Raw genomic sequence first — 15273 nt, forward strand, 5'->3', positions numbered from 1 at the left:
GTAAAATGCTGGATGAAACAGTGTGAAGCTTTCCCTCTCTCGCTTTGAAAAAGCACTGTAGATCCTTTTGCTTAGAGGGTGCATTTTAATTTGATTTCAAATTGTGAGGGTTTTGATTTGAAAGTTCTCAGACAACATTTCTAACAGTGCAGCACTCCCCCAGTGGTGACCTGCTAAGTTAGATTCGTTGTGCTGATGTCCATGGAGTGAATCGTAAACAGATGGATTCCTGGCTGAGAGATGAATGGGCTAGTTAACATAAATGAAATGTGTATATCCTTTTCCACACAGTGTCAAAAGATACATTAAAACAAATGATTGTCCATTACATTGTTTACCCAGCCAAGATCGCTCAAACTTTTTAGTTTTGAAAGGTCTAGTTGATTCACACATTTCCCCCCCCCCCCCCATTGACCCCCTCAGTCATCAGAACCTTTTGGGAGGAAGGGACCATTTCTTTGTCTTATCATGGGATGTAGGTATCACTGGCTGTGCCAGCATTAGTTGCTTATCCCTACTTGCCCAGAGGGTAGTTAAGAGGCAACCATGTTGCTGATGTGTCTGGAGCCACATGTCATCACAGACCAAGTAAGGATGGCAGTTTCCATCCCTAAAGGACATTGGTGAACCAGATAGCTTTTGGCAGCAATTGAGAATAGTTATGTGTTGGCCAATGGGTTAAGTTCTTACTGCAGATACTTTTTATTAAACTCAGATTTGACCATCTCGAAACTACATTCCCCAGTGATACCATCTCACCAACCTCACGCCCCTTCCTCCCGCCATCTGATGTTCTGGCCTGGTTCCTCCTCAAGTCCAACCAGTGGGAGATGGTGCCCTGCGTGAATGTGTATATGATTGCCCTTACTTTGAGTTTTGGTATTGTAATGAACTCAGTTTGTGGTAATACTGGACAAGTCAGGTCCCAGAATGAAACTTGGCTTGATGAACTATAAAGTTCCAGTTTTGCAATTTGGTTACTGTGACGGTCAGTCACTGAACATATTCACATGAGGCTGTCAACGTACTTTTAACAGAGGAACACAAGTTTATTACATAAAACAACAAAGTCATATAAAGATAATTTGGAACCCAGAAGTTGAACTTTTTATCTTGTCCTCATCAGAATTAGGATGTAAAGGAACAGTCTTGAACAAAGATTTTAATCTGTAATCCACGACTGGCATTGAGATACAGCAAGGACATTAACTATCAATCTTAATCCTCAAATCAGAGAGGCAGGTTCTGAATAAGATGCAGCAGAATTAGGCTGATTCCAGACAGTGATTTTTAAAAATGTGCAATTTATGTTCGAATTCCCTTTGTTTCCATAAAAGAGGGTCCTGAGTATTCATGTATGTAGCTCCGAGCACATGCAAACACTCCTGGCAAAGCTGATGGCCTTAAATTATCCTGCAGGATTCCGGTGTAACTTTTGGCACAGTCTATGTTTTTGTAATAAATGATTTTCAGTGTGAGAATCACATCTAATGGTGATTATACTTTTTCTGAGATTTGCAAAAACAGGCTGGTTGAATACAGTCAGCATGCTGCCAGCTGTGAATGGTCAGTGGACTTGTTGTTTCATGCAGCCTGCCAGTCATTGGGACGTCCAACCTACTGGCACTAGAACTCAAAACACATTGCTTATTAGAACGGTAGGCAAAATGTTGTTCTGACTTGACATCAGCATACTGTGAGTGGAGAGATCACTTGTGAATTTATTGCATTGTAACAATGTGAGACAGCTTGCTTCACTCTTAATAAACTCCATCCTCCATCGAAATGAAGCATCAAATGAGCTCCCCTTCCTCGATGACGAGATGGAAAGTCTGAAAATTAGTTATTTTGTTTATTCATTTGCAGGCTGTGGACATTGCTGACTTGACCAGCATTTACTGCCCATTCCTAACTTTGTAGAGGACTGTTAAGAGTCATTTGCTATGGGTCTGGAGTCACATATAGGCCAGACCAGGTAGGCAGTAAAGGATTCCAGCCTCGGGCGACTGTCTGTGTGGAGTTTGTACATTCTCTCTGTGTCTGCGTGGGTTTTCTTCAGGTGCTCCGGTTTCCTCCCACAGTCCAAAGATGTGCAGGTCAGGTGAATTGGCCATGCTAAATTGCCCGTAGCGTTAGGTGCATTAGTCAGAGGGAAATGGGTCTGGGTGGGTTATTCTTCGGAGGGTCGGGCATGGACTGGTTGGGCCAAAGGGCCTATTTCCACACTGTAGGGAATCTAATCCAATCTAAAGGACATTAGTACAATTGACAATGGGTATTGTTAGACTCTTAATTTCAGATTCTTTTATTGAATTCAGATTCCATCACCACCCATGGCAGGATTCAAATCCAGGTTCCCAGAATAATTTCTGGGTCTCTGGATTAACAGTCCAGCCATAGTACCACTAAGCTATCACCTCCCTCTCCCTCCTACTATCACTGCTGTTATCGACTGAAAGCCTATGTTCACTGGCCAATATTCAGGATTCCTACATTCCCACACACTACAGGATTAATCTTATTAACAAGGTAAAATGTCGATTTCGCTGCTCGTTGGATGCTGCCTGAACTGCTGTGCTCTTCCAGCACCACTGATCCAGAATCCATAATCTTATTAACAACCTGGTGAACAGGGCGGAATGATGGCTCAGTGGTTAGCGCCGCTGCCTCACAGCGCTAGGGACCCAGGTTTGAATCCAACTTCGGGTGATGTCTGTGTGGGTTTGCTATGGTTTCCTCCCACAATCCAAAGATGTGCAGGTTAGGGTGGATTGGCCATGCTAAATTATCCATAATGTTCAGGGCTGTGTGACATTAATCAGGGGTAAATGTAGGGGAATGGGTCTGGATGGGTTACTCTCTGGAGGGTTAGTATGGGCTTGTTGGGCCAAATGGCCTGTTTCCACACTGTAGGGATTCTAGGATCATAGCTACCTGCTTGTTGTGTTTATATGATGCGGAGATAGGGTATAGCAAAACTATCCTACAGGATGATGGTAATCCTGATGGAATCATCACTCATTGTATATCACAAACACTCACTTTTGGCCCTGAAATGGTGCCCAGACTTACCTCAGATTACCCTGCAAGAGGAAGGGGGAGCATTCAGGTGAGAGGAGTTCAAATCCCATCATGGCAGCTGAAGGAATTTAAATTCAATTAATAAAGAGTGGAATTATTAAATTCCAACATCGGAAACAAATCTAACAGACGACATGTTTTTGTATGCACAGAGGAGCCAAAGATGAGGTGGAAGTATAGAACTTGCACGACTAACAGCAGAAACAGCAAGTGAAAGGTAGAGACAAAAGATCCCATAATCAACAGGTGAGACCTAAGCTCTGCAGTCCTGCCACATCCCGTCATGAAAGGTGATGGACAATTAGCAACTGACAGCAAATATCCTCAATGATGGGGGATTCTGGATCAGTGGTGCTGGAAGAGCACAGCAGTTCAGGCAGCATCCAAGGAGCAGTGAAATCGACGTTTTGGGCAAAAGCCCTTCATCAGGAATAAAGGCAGAGAGCCTGAAGCGCGGAGAGATAAGCTAGAGGAGGGTGGGGGTGGGGAGAAAGTAGCATAGAGTACAATGGGTGAGTGGGGGACGAGATGAAGGTGATAGGTCAGGGAGGAGAGGGTGGAGTGGATAGGTGGAAAAGGAGCTAGGCAGGTAGGACAAGTCCGGACAAGTCATGGGGACAGTGCTGAGCTGGAAGTTTGGAACTAGGGTGAGGTGGGGGAAGGGGAAATGAGGAAACTGTTGAAGTCCACGTTGATGCCCTGGGGTTGAAGTGTTGCGAGGCGGAAGATGAGGCATTCTTCCTCCAGGCGCCTGGTGGTGAGGGAGCGGCGGTGAAGGAGGCCCAGGACTTCCATGTCCTCAGCAGAGTGGGAGGGGGAGTTGAAATGTTAGGCCACGGGGCGGTGTGGTTGATTGGTGCGGGTGTCCCGGAGATGAGCCCTAAAGCGCTCTGCTAGGAGGTGCCCAATGATTTTGACCTCAATGATGGGGGAGCCCAGCACATCGGTGCAAAGGACAAGAGTGAAGCATTTGCAACAATATTTAGCCAGAAATACTGAGCGGATGATCATTGCAGCCCCCTCCAGAGCTTCCCAGCATCTGTGGAATGAATCTTGAATTTGTAATCTTGTGAGTGTCCCCAAATGAACCAACATCTGCCGACAGTGTTACTCCTGCCTGCAGTGTGTGTGGAGGGGAGAGGTCCTGTGGTGCGTTATCTCCTGAGCTATTATTAAATTGTAATTGCTGATCAAGGAGAATGTATCACAAAATTCTCAATGTTGAAGTAATTGGCCAGAGGCTCGATCTGAATGTGCCTTCTGGAAAACTTTGCTGAGCCTTTGATAAACTGGAGAACAGGGAAAACACTGATGCTCCGTGAGAGAGATGGTTGAAGGAGCTAATGAGCTCAATGGGACAAAAAAGTCTCAAGAAAGCAGCCCTGAATTAAGCTCACAAGGAAATGGCCTTGGGTCGTATAGGGTTTAGGGTATAAGACCAAACAATACCTGCAGTTTGGCTTTTAGGTTTAGTTTGTTGAGGCCAGTGTATAATTTAAGAAGGAGGAAAAAAGTCAAGCTGGAGGACTGAAGGCAGAAAATGACACATAGGCCAAGGTTTGGATAAAATTGAAATGTAGATTCTGAATTAAAAATCGAAGGATTTTTGGGAGGCAGGGATGAGAGAAAGATTAAATCAGAGACCTTAGCTGAAGCTTTTGCAGATGATTGGGTTTTAAACTGTTTCTGAGTTCAGGAGTGAGAGCAAGTTGAAGCAAACAGAAACATGACACATAATTTGTGGTCATCTCACAAGTTCTATTGGGCTCATTAGTAACAGTAGAAGGGTCTGGTGCTTTTTTACTCATTTCCAGTCAGCTGTAACCTAAAGCCCAGCTGCAGAGGAGAGAGAGAGAGACAGAGAGAAATAAGACAAACAATGAAACAGACTTTGACAGAGACCAGCAGCAGGAACCATTCCCCAAGCACCTGCTTCCTGTCCCTCCATTTATTTGCTCCCCTGACACCATCTGCACAGTGCCCCATTGCTTGAGGTTGTGATAGTAACTGGAGAGAGACGGAAAACAATTCAAGATTGATGAATTGTTCTTCGAAGCTGCCCTTGCTCTTTTGAGGCTGGACCTACTTTTCAGGGTTTCCCCTTGAAAAGACATACCGAGCAAAACACAGAGAAAGGGGCAGCAAAGGATTACAAAGATTAATTTTCACACCATTATATTTCGGAAGCTGTGTCACAGTTGGTAGCTATTCCTTTCTTGCCGGTCTATCATAGGATTGTAAGCTCAAGATCAGCTAGAGAGAGTCAGGCAATGACTGCATCCCTGATACATTCACAGTCGGTTCAGAGCTACACACTTGGAGGGTCAGTGCTGAGGGAGTGCCACACTGTCGGAGGGTCAGTGCTGAGGGCATGCCGCACTGTCGGAGGGTCAGTGCTGAGGGAGTGCCGCACTGTCGGAGGGTCAGTGCTGAGGGAGTGCCGCACTGTCGGAGGGTCAGTGCTGAGGGAGTGCCGCACTGTCGGAGGTCAGTGCTAAGGGAGTGCCGCACTGTCGGAGGGTCAGTGCTGAGGGAGTGCTGCACTGTCGGAGGGTCAGTGCTGAGGGAGTGCCGTACTGTTGGAGGGTCAGTACTGAGGGAGTGCCGCACTGTCGGAGGGTCAGTGCTGAGGGAGTGCTGCACTGTTGGTGGGTCAGTGCTGAGGGCATGCCGCACTGTTGGAGGGTCAGTGCTGAGGGAGTGCCGCACTGTCGGAGGGTCAGTGCTGAGGGAGTGCTGCACTGTTGGTGGGTCAGTGCTGAGGGAGTGATGCACTGTTGGTGGGTCAGTGCTGAGGGAGTGCCGCACTGTCGGAGGGTCAGTGCTGAGGGAGTGATGCACTGTTGGTGGGTCAGTGCTGAGGGAGTGCTGCACTGTTGGAGGGTCAGTACTGAGGGAGTGCTGCACTGTCAGAGGGTCAGTACTGAAGATGTGCCACACTGTCAGAGGGTCAGTCAGATGTGACAGCGAGTTGCATTCACTCATGGGATGTGGGTGTCACTGGCTGGCCAGTGGTTGTTGACCTTCCCTAGCTGCCCCTTAAGAAGGTGGTGGTGAGCTGCCTTCTCATACCACCGCAGTCCCTGCCAATAGGAAACAATCTAACTACTGCCCTTGACATTCAATGGTGTTACTATTGCTGAGTGCCCACTACCAACATCCTGGGACTTAATATTGATCATAAACTCAACTAAACTCACCTCATAAATGCAGTGGCTACAAGAGCAGGTTATAGGCTGCGAATCCTACAGTGAGTAACTCCCCTCCTGACTCCCCAAAACCTGTCCACCATCTACAAGGCACAGGTCAGGAGGGTGATGGAATCCTCCCCACTTGCCCTGGATGGGGGCAGCTCCAACAACACTCAAGAAGCTCAACACCATCCAGGACAAAGCAGCCGCTTGATTGGCACCACATCCACAAACACCCCCTCCCTCCCCTACCGACGCTCAGTAGAGACAGTGTGCATTATCCTAAGTAGTGTGTACAAAATGCACTGCAGAAGTTCACCACAGATCCTCAGACAACACCTTCCAAATCTGTGACCTATATCATCTAGAAGGACAAGGACGGCAGATACATGGGAACACCACTCCCCGCAAGTTCCCCTCCAAGCCCCTCACCATCCTGACTTGGAAATATCCTTGTCCTTCCATACACATATATCTGTATCCAAGGATTACAGTGTTCAAAAAGGCAGTTCCCCACAACTTTCTTAAGAAGAATTAGGAATGGGCAATAAATGCCAGCAACAAAAAGGAAGTTTTACAAATCTGAATAGTGAATTCAGTCTGAGAGCAGAGAGACTGGTAAAGGGAGTGATCAGGACAATCATTCAGAGGAAATGATTTGAGGTGTTAGCAGAGAGAGCTATGCAACACAACCCAGGGCTGGCCGGAAAGGGGAAAGGGAGATGTTTACCTGTCAACAGGAGACTTTTAAAAGTGCCTCTATTTTAAGAAAGACAGATAACATTCAAGCACGATTTGCGTCAGTTTCAGTTTTCTGAGGAACTGTAAGGGCCAGGGGTTGGGAAACTGACAAGCACAGCTAATTGCATCGAATTTACAGGCCAGGGGTAGGTCACCAAACCCAGTAGGTCTGTTTATTTTAAATTCATTTATGGGATGTAGGTGCCACTGGCTGAGCTGGTAGTTATTGCCAGTCCTAGCTGTGTTTTAGAAGGTGGGGGTGAGCTGCTTTCTTGAACTGCTGCAGGCCGTGTGCTGTAGGTAGCCCCACAATGCCCTGAGGGAGGCAATTCCAGGATTTTAACCCAGCGACACTGAAGGAACGGTGATATACTTCCAAGTCAGGATGGTGAGCAGCTGGGGGAGGAACTCGCAGACAGCAGTGGTCCCTGAGCTGGTGTTCAGGATCTCACCCTATCAGTGTACCTGTTCTTTCTGAGCTGCTCCAGGTCACCAAGCGGTCAAACAGGAGACTTTGATAATGTGACTCCGACAGATCATGCACTTCCACCTGAGTGAGAACATTAACAGGATTACATAATTACACATTTACAGAAATAGGCCCATTTTGCCCAAACAATCCAGTTTCTTCTCCCAGGGTTGGGGAGTCCAAAACTGGAAAGTGTAGCTTTATGATGAGAGGGAAAAGATTTCAAATGGACCTGAGGGGCAGCTTTTTCACACAGAGGGTGGTACGTGTATGGAATGAGCTGCCAGAGGAAGTGGTGGAGGCTGGTACAATTACAACATTTAAAAGGCACCTGGATGGGTATATGAATAGGAAGGGTTTGGAGGGATACGGGCAGAGTGCTGGCAAATGGGACGAGATGAGATTGGGATGTCGGGTCGGCATGGACGAGTTGGACCAAAGGGTCTGTTTCTGTGCTGGACAGTTCTACGACTCTATGACATTCATATTCTATATGCTGAAAGGACAAGCCTTTTTGGTAAACGTAACGGAGACTGTGCCTGCCCTTTCCGAGAGACATAAACCAATGATTCCACAACAGGATTTTGTAGGATCCTCTGTGTTGTTCTGGTGAATATATATGCTTCAATCAACATCACTAAATTCAAGTGACCTTTTTACAAACAATCAGCTGTTTGGTGGGGTTTTGCTGTACTCAAACTGACGATTAGTTTCCCTACATTGCAGCAGCAAAGCACAATGTCAGGGGGTTGGAGAAAACTGTGTTCTCTCGGGAGTGTGGTGGCTGAATCCAAGAATATATTCAGGGCTGAATAAAATAGAGCTTTATGGGTCACATGGCCTACTCCAGCTGAGGGAGTGCCACATTGTCAGAGGGTCAGTACTGAGGGAGTGCCGCACTATCGGAGGGTCTGTACTGAGGGAGTACCGCACTGTCAGAGGGTCAGTGCTGAGGGAGTGCCGCACTGTCGGAGGGTCAGTATTGAGGAAGTATACACAGTGCAGCACTCCCTCAGCACTGACACTCTGACAGTGCAGCACTCCCTCAGTACTGACCCTCCGACAGTGCAGCACTCCCTCAGCACTGACCCTCTGACAGTGCGGCGCTCCCTCAGCACTGACCCTCTGACAGTGCGGCGCTCCCTCAGCATTGACCCTCCGACAGTGCGGCACTCCCTCAGCACTGACCGTCCGACAGTGCGGCACTCCCTCAGCACTGACCCTCTGACAGTGCAGCACTCCCTCAGCACTGATCGTCCGACAGTGCGGCACTCCCTCAGCACTGACCCTCTGACAGTGCGGCACTCCCTCAGCACTGACCCTCTGACAGTGTGGCACTCCCTCAGCACTGACCGTCCGACAGTGTGGCACTCCCTCAGCACTGACCCTCTGACAGTGTGGCACTCCCTCAGCACTGACCCTCTGACAGTGCGGCACTCCCTCAGCACTGACCCTCTGACAGTGCGGCACTCCCTCAGCACTGACCCTCTGACAGTGTGGCACTCCCTCAGCACTGACCCTCTGACAGTGTGGCACTCCCTCAGCACTGACACTCTGACAGTGTGGCACTCCCTCAGCACTGACCCTCTGACAGTGCGGCACTCCCTCAGCACTGACCGTCCGACAGTGTGGCACTCCCTCAGCACTGACCGTCCGACAGTGTGGCACTCCCTCAGCACTGACCCTCTGACAGTGTGGCACTCCCTCAGCACTCTCTTTCTGGGGTATTTATTGCAGACCCAGGAGGGGGTCTGTATTGAAATGCGTCAGGTGAGAATGTGAACCATATTTGTGAAACTCTTGCTCATGAATATGGTTTGATTGAAGACATGTGAACAGTTGAGGAACTGAGCAGGAACTCCTCCTCATTCCCTGTCTCTATTTATTTTACACATTTCTCTTTGGGTTTGAATGTATTTAAAGGAGATGAAAGGGATGGTGGAACACAGGGGCTTCCTGTTGTTTGCAATCCATTCATTCCTCTGGCTCTGGGTGACAGTAATATCCCGGAGTCCAGGTGATTACACGGTGTCTATCTCCCCTGTGATTGTTTTGCTGTGATTCAACTGTTGAATAAAGAAATCTTTGATATTGTCGCTTGTGTACAGTTGGATCAGTAATGCTTTGTCCTGTTAAATGAAGTGAAAACCTTGAACTGTCAGTTGGAAAAATTCCTGATCAGAGAGAGCAGAAAGAAACTGGAAACTAAACATGCCGAACCTGCTGGTGACTGGATATTGCCAGTTTTTCCTGTCAGTTGTTGTTCCTTTCTGGTCATTTGTCCGCCTCTCCTTATTTTTCCATGCTTTATCCCCCACTCCCTCTCCTCTCCTGTGTGGATCCAGGTCTGAGGCTGTGAGACATCGGATAGTCACTCAGACCATGGCTGACCTGATCACCCTCAACTCCACTTCCTTATCGATTCCCTTTTCCTCGTCCAAGACTGACTTGGCAGAGGGTGATAGTCCACCACGTGTGAGTGTGCAGTCAGTTGTTTAGCTGTGGGAACACCGTACCAGGAGGTGACCTCTGTCCCTCCCAGTAACCGTGTAGGGAGGGTCTCTCTCTGTCCCTGGCCACAACCAGATGTGGGAACTGAGGGCGGTGGCTAGTGTGGTGGGAAATGGGTTTTGTAGTAAACCACAACACCCACCCCCAACATCATTAACCTTGGTCACTGTTTGTCTATTTTAGAGTCATAGAGATGTACAGCATGGAAAGAGACCCTCCGGTCCAACTCATCCATGCCGACCAGATATTCCAATCCAATCTAGACTCACCTGTCAGCACCCGGCCCATATCCCTCCAACTCCTTCCTAATCTTATACCCATCCAAATGCCTTTTAATGTTGCAATTATACCAGCCTCCACCACTTCCTCTGGATCAGTGGTGCTGGAAGAGCACAGCAGTTCAGGCAGCATCCAACGAGCAGCAAAATTGATGTTTCGGGCAAAAGCCCTTCATCAGGAATGCCCATGATGCCTGAACTGCTGTGCTCTTCCAGCACCACTGATCCAGAATCTGGTTTCCAGCATCTGCAGTCATTGTTTTTATCTCCACCACCTCCTCTGGCAGCTCATTCCATACATGTACCACCCTCTGTGTGAAAAAGTTGCCCCTCAGGTCTCTTTTATATCTTTCCCCTCTCACCCCAAAACAATGCCCTCTAGTTCTGGACTCCCCCAACCCCAGGGAAAAGACCTTGTCTATTTACCCTATTCATGCCCCTCATGATTTTATAAACCTCTATAAGGTCACTCCTCATCTTCTGACGCTCCAGGGAAAACAGCCCCAGCCTATTCAGCCTCTCCCTATAGCTCAAACCCTCCAACATCCTTGTAGATCTTTTCTAAACCCTTTCAAGTTTCACAACATCTTTCCGATAGGAAGGAGACCAGAATTGCGCGCAATATTCCAACTGTGGCCTAACCAATGTCCTGTACAGCCGCAACATGACCTCCCAACTACTGTACTCAATACTCTGACCAATAAAGGAAAGCATACCAAACGCCTTCTTCACTATCCTATCTACCTGCAACTCCACTTTCAAGGAGCTATGAACCTGAACTCCAAGGTCTCTTTGTTCAGCAACACTCCCTCGGACATTACCATTAAGTGTATAAGTCCTGCTAAGATTTGCTTTCCCAAAATGCAGCACCTCGCATTTATCTAAAATAACCCCTGTGGGATCTTGTTGGACCACTGCATTTCCAACTAAGCAACATCAAAGTGAGGGCGATGGGCTGTCACCAATTCCACAAACAGCAGCAATGACCCAGTGTCTCGCCTGGTTTATTTTTGTGGTGCTGAGCAAGGGGTACGCTTTGACCAGAACCCCAGCGAGAGCGCCCCTTCATAATAACAGGAGAGGCCACAGGATCTTTCACAGCCCCCTGAGGGGGCAGGCATCCCGACTGGACATCAGCACCTCAGCCAATGCAGCACTCCCTCAGCACTGCACTGGGAGGGTAGCTGCGACAATAGCTTCAGCTCTCTAGCATGGGGAGTTGAACTCACAACCTTCAGACTCAAAGTGACGCAATCATCTGGTTTACTCTTGCCTTTCAGGGAGGGAAAACCGCCATCCTTACCCGGTCTGGCCGACATGTGAGTCCAGACCTGCAGCAATGCGGTTGTCTCTTAACAGCCTTCTCGGTAACTGGGAATGGGCAGCAAACGCTGACTTAGCCAGAGGTGCCCACATCCTGTGAATGAATAAAGAACTGGAGAGAGTGTGTGTGACACCCAGTGAGGTACAACTGAACCACAAGGAATCAGAAAGAGGGTGGCATGGTGGCTCAGTGGTTAGCACTGCTGCCTCCTGGTGGCGGGGACCTGGGTTCAATCCCAGCCATGGGTGACTGTCTGTGTGGAGTTTGCATGTTCTCCCTGTGTCTGCATGGGTTTCTTCTGGAAATCCAAAGATGTGCAGCTAAGGTGAATTGCTAACTTGCCCATTGTGTTCCAGGATGTGTAGGTTAGGACATGAGCCAGAGGGTCAATGTACGGGAACAGGTCTGAGTGGGTTACTCTTCAGAGGGTTAATGGGCCAAATGGCCTGTTTCCTCAATGTAGGGATTATGTGGTTCTATTCTATGGAATCCTCACAGGAACACAGCAACAAGACAAACAAAAAACTGCAAGGGTTTCTGAAGAAGTCCTTTTAGCCTGATGTTGCTGTTTACAATCTGAAAAGGTCAGTGTGCAGGCTCGAAATACAAACACTCAACCTTCCAAGGATTTGCCAGGAAGCTGGTCTCTGTCCCGCTCCTGTCCAAACACGCAGCTAGTCTTTCACCTTCTCTGGCTTCACCAAGTCGCATTGCTTCCTGCTCTTCCAGCCAGGCTTCCGGGCCATTTCCTCATGTTAAACAGCGTGGATCAAAAAGAAGTGGGATTTATTCAGTGCCTCCTGTTTAACCAGCCCTCTCCCCCCACACCCCTGCCCACCCCACTCACAGTCAGCTGTAGGATATAAAGTCTGGCACAGGTCACAGAAACAGGATTCACAAAATGAGCTGCAGCATTCAGGAGCGAGTTACCGAGGGGCACAGGATCTTAAACACAGAAAACGACCCTTGACCTATTTTGATCTCCTGTTCGATTTCTTCATTACTCTAAACATGTTCCCTTTCAGATATATACATGTTTTATAAACAGTTCCCTTTTGAAGTTACGATGGAATTTATTTTCAGGAGGACACTTCAGATCATAACAAACAGTTCATCCTATCGCAGACCAACATAGACAGATACAAATGAGGTTAGAGACAAAAACAACAACGGATGCTGGAATCCAAAGTAGACAATCAGGAGGCTGGGGGAACACAGCAAGGCAGGCAGTATCAGGAGGGAGGGGGACACAGCAAGGCAGGCAGCATCAGGAGGGAGAGGGACACAGCAAGGCAGGCAGCATCAGGAGGTGCAGAAGACGACGTTTTGTGTGTAACCCTCCTTCAGGACAAATAAGTAGCAATAGCAGGCCATTCAGCTATTCAAGAGGTTAGAATTGATCTGATTGTAAACTCAAATTCACAGTCCTGCCTGACGGTAGTAGTTTGGCGCACCGACCTTTACACCGCTGAGGGTAAACGCCAGCTCACGGACACCTCCTCCTACTGCCCCCTTGACCATGACCCCACCTCCCACCACCAAACCATCATCTCCCAGACCATCCATAACCTCATCACCTCAGGGGATCTCCCATCCACCGCCTCCAACCTCATAGTCCCACAACCCTGCACCGCCCGTTTCTACCTCCTGCCCAAAATCCACAAACCTGAATGCCCCGGCCGACCCATTGTTTCAGCCTGCTCCTGCCCCACAGAACTCATCTCCGCGTACCTCGACACGGTTCTGTCCCCTTTAGTCCAAGAACTCCCCACCTACGTTCGGGACACCACCCACGCCCTCCACCTCCTCCATGATTTTCGCTTCCCCGGTCCCCAATGCCTAATTTTCACTATGGACATCCAGTCCCTGTACACCTCCATCCCCCATCACGAAGGACTCAAAGCCCTCCGCTTCTTCCTTTCCCGCCGCACCAACCAGTATCCTTCCACTGACACCCTCCTTCGACTGACTGAACTGGTCCTCACCCTGAATAACTTCTCTTTCCAATCCTCCCACTTCCTCCAAACTAAAGGAGTTGCCATGGGCACCCGCATGGGCCCCAGCTATGCCTGCCTCTTCGTAGGATATGTGGAACAGTCCATCTTCCACAACTACACTGGCACCACCCCCCACCTTTTCCTCCGCTACATCGATGACTGTATCGGCTCTGCCTCGTGCTCCCACGAGGAGGTTGAACAGTTCATCCACTTTACCAACACCTTCCATCCTGACCTCAAATTTACCTGGACCATCTCAGACTCCTCCCCCCCCCCTTCCTAGACCTCTCCATTTCTATCTCGCAACCAAATCAACACAGACATCTACTATAAACCGACTGACTCCCACAGCTACCTGGACTACACCTCCTCTCACCCTGCCCCCTGTAAAAACGCCATCCCATATTCCCAATTCCTTCGTCTCCGCCGCATCTGCTCCCAGGAGGACCAGTTCCAATACCGTACAGCTCAGATGGTCTCCTTCTTCAAGGACCGCAGATTCCCCCCAGACGTGATCGACGATGCCCTCCACCGCATCTCCTCCACTTCCCGCTCCTCCGCCCTTGAGCCCCTCCCCTCCAACCGCCACCAAGACAGAACCCCACTGGTCCTCACCTACCACCCCACCAACCTCCATTTACAGCGTATCATCCGCTGTCATTTCCGCCACCTCCAAACGGACCCCACCACCAGAGATATATTTACCTCCCCTCCCCTATCAGCGTTCTGAAAAGACCATTCCCTCCGTGACTCCCTCGTCAGGTCCACACCCCCCCACCAACCCAACCTCCACTCCCGGCACCTTCCCCTGCAACCACAAGAAATGCAAAACTTGCGCCCACACCTCCCCCCTCACTTCTCTCCAAGGCCCCAAGGGATCCTTCCATATCCGCCACAAATTCACCTGCACCTCCACACACATCATTTACTGCACCCGATGCACCCGATGTGGCCTCCTCTATATTGGGGAGACAGGCTGCCTATTTGCGGAACGTTTCAGAGAACACCTCTGGGACACCCGGACCAACCAACCCAACCACCCCGTGGCTCAACTCTTCAACTCCCCCTCCCACTCCCCCAAGGACATGCAGGTCCTTGGCCTCCTCCATCGCCAGACCATAGCAACATGGCGCCTGGTGGAAGAGAGCCTCATCGTCCGCCTAGGAACCCTCCAACCACACGAGATGAACTCAGATTTCTCCAGTTTCCTCATTTTCCCTCCCCCCATCTTGTCTCAGTCCCAAACCCTTGAACTCAGCACCACCTTCCTAACCTGCAATCTTCTTCCTGACCTCTCCGCCCCCACCCCACTCCGGCCTATCACCCTCACCTTGACCTCCTTCCACCTATCGCATCTCCAACGTCCCTCCCCCAAGTCCCTCCTCCCTACCTTTTACCTTAGCCTGCTGGACACACTTTCCTCATTCCTGAAGAAGGGCTTATGCCCGAAACGTTGACTCTCCTGTTCCTTGGATGCTGCCTGACCTGCTGCGCTTTTCCAGCAACACATTTTCAGCTCTGATCTCCAGCATCTCACTTTCTCCTCCCTGATTAACTGATGACAGGGGTACGGCAGGGATCAGTGCTCAGGCCCCAGCTATTCACGTTAAATATAAATGACCTGGATTGGGGAACAAAATGCATTATTTCCAAGTTTGTTGATGATATGAAACAAGTCAGG

At 49.1% G+C, this 15273-nt stretch overlaps 1 long non-coding RNA gene across 1 annotated transcript in view; it reads right to left on the bottom strand.

Moving 5' to 3' along the window:
• Nucleotides 1-7479: 7479 nt before the first annotated feature.
• The window catches only part of LOC132822227 (uncharacterized), a 36707-nt gene continuing 28913 nt past the window's right edge, over nucleotides 7480-15273 (bottom strand). The window contains exon 3 of the long non-coding RNA XR_009645423.1: nucleotides 7480-7563. This is a non-coding gene — a long non-coding RNA (uncharacterized LOC132822227). The remainder of the gene's footprint in view (nucleotides 7564-15273) is intronic.

The sequence above is a fragment of the Hemiscyllium ocellatum genome, chromosome 14 (assembly GCF_020745735.1).
Source record: "Hemiscyllium ocellatum isolate sHemOce1 chromosome 14, sHemOce1.pat.X.cur, whole genome shotgun sequence".
Lineage (NCBI taxonomy): Eukaryota > Metazoa > Chordata > Chondrichthyes > Orectolobiformes > Hemiscylliidae > Hemiscyllium > Hemiscyllium ocellatum.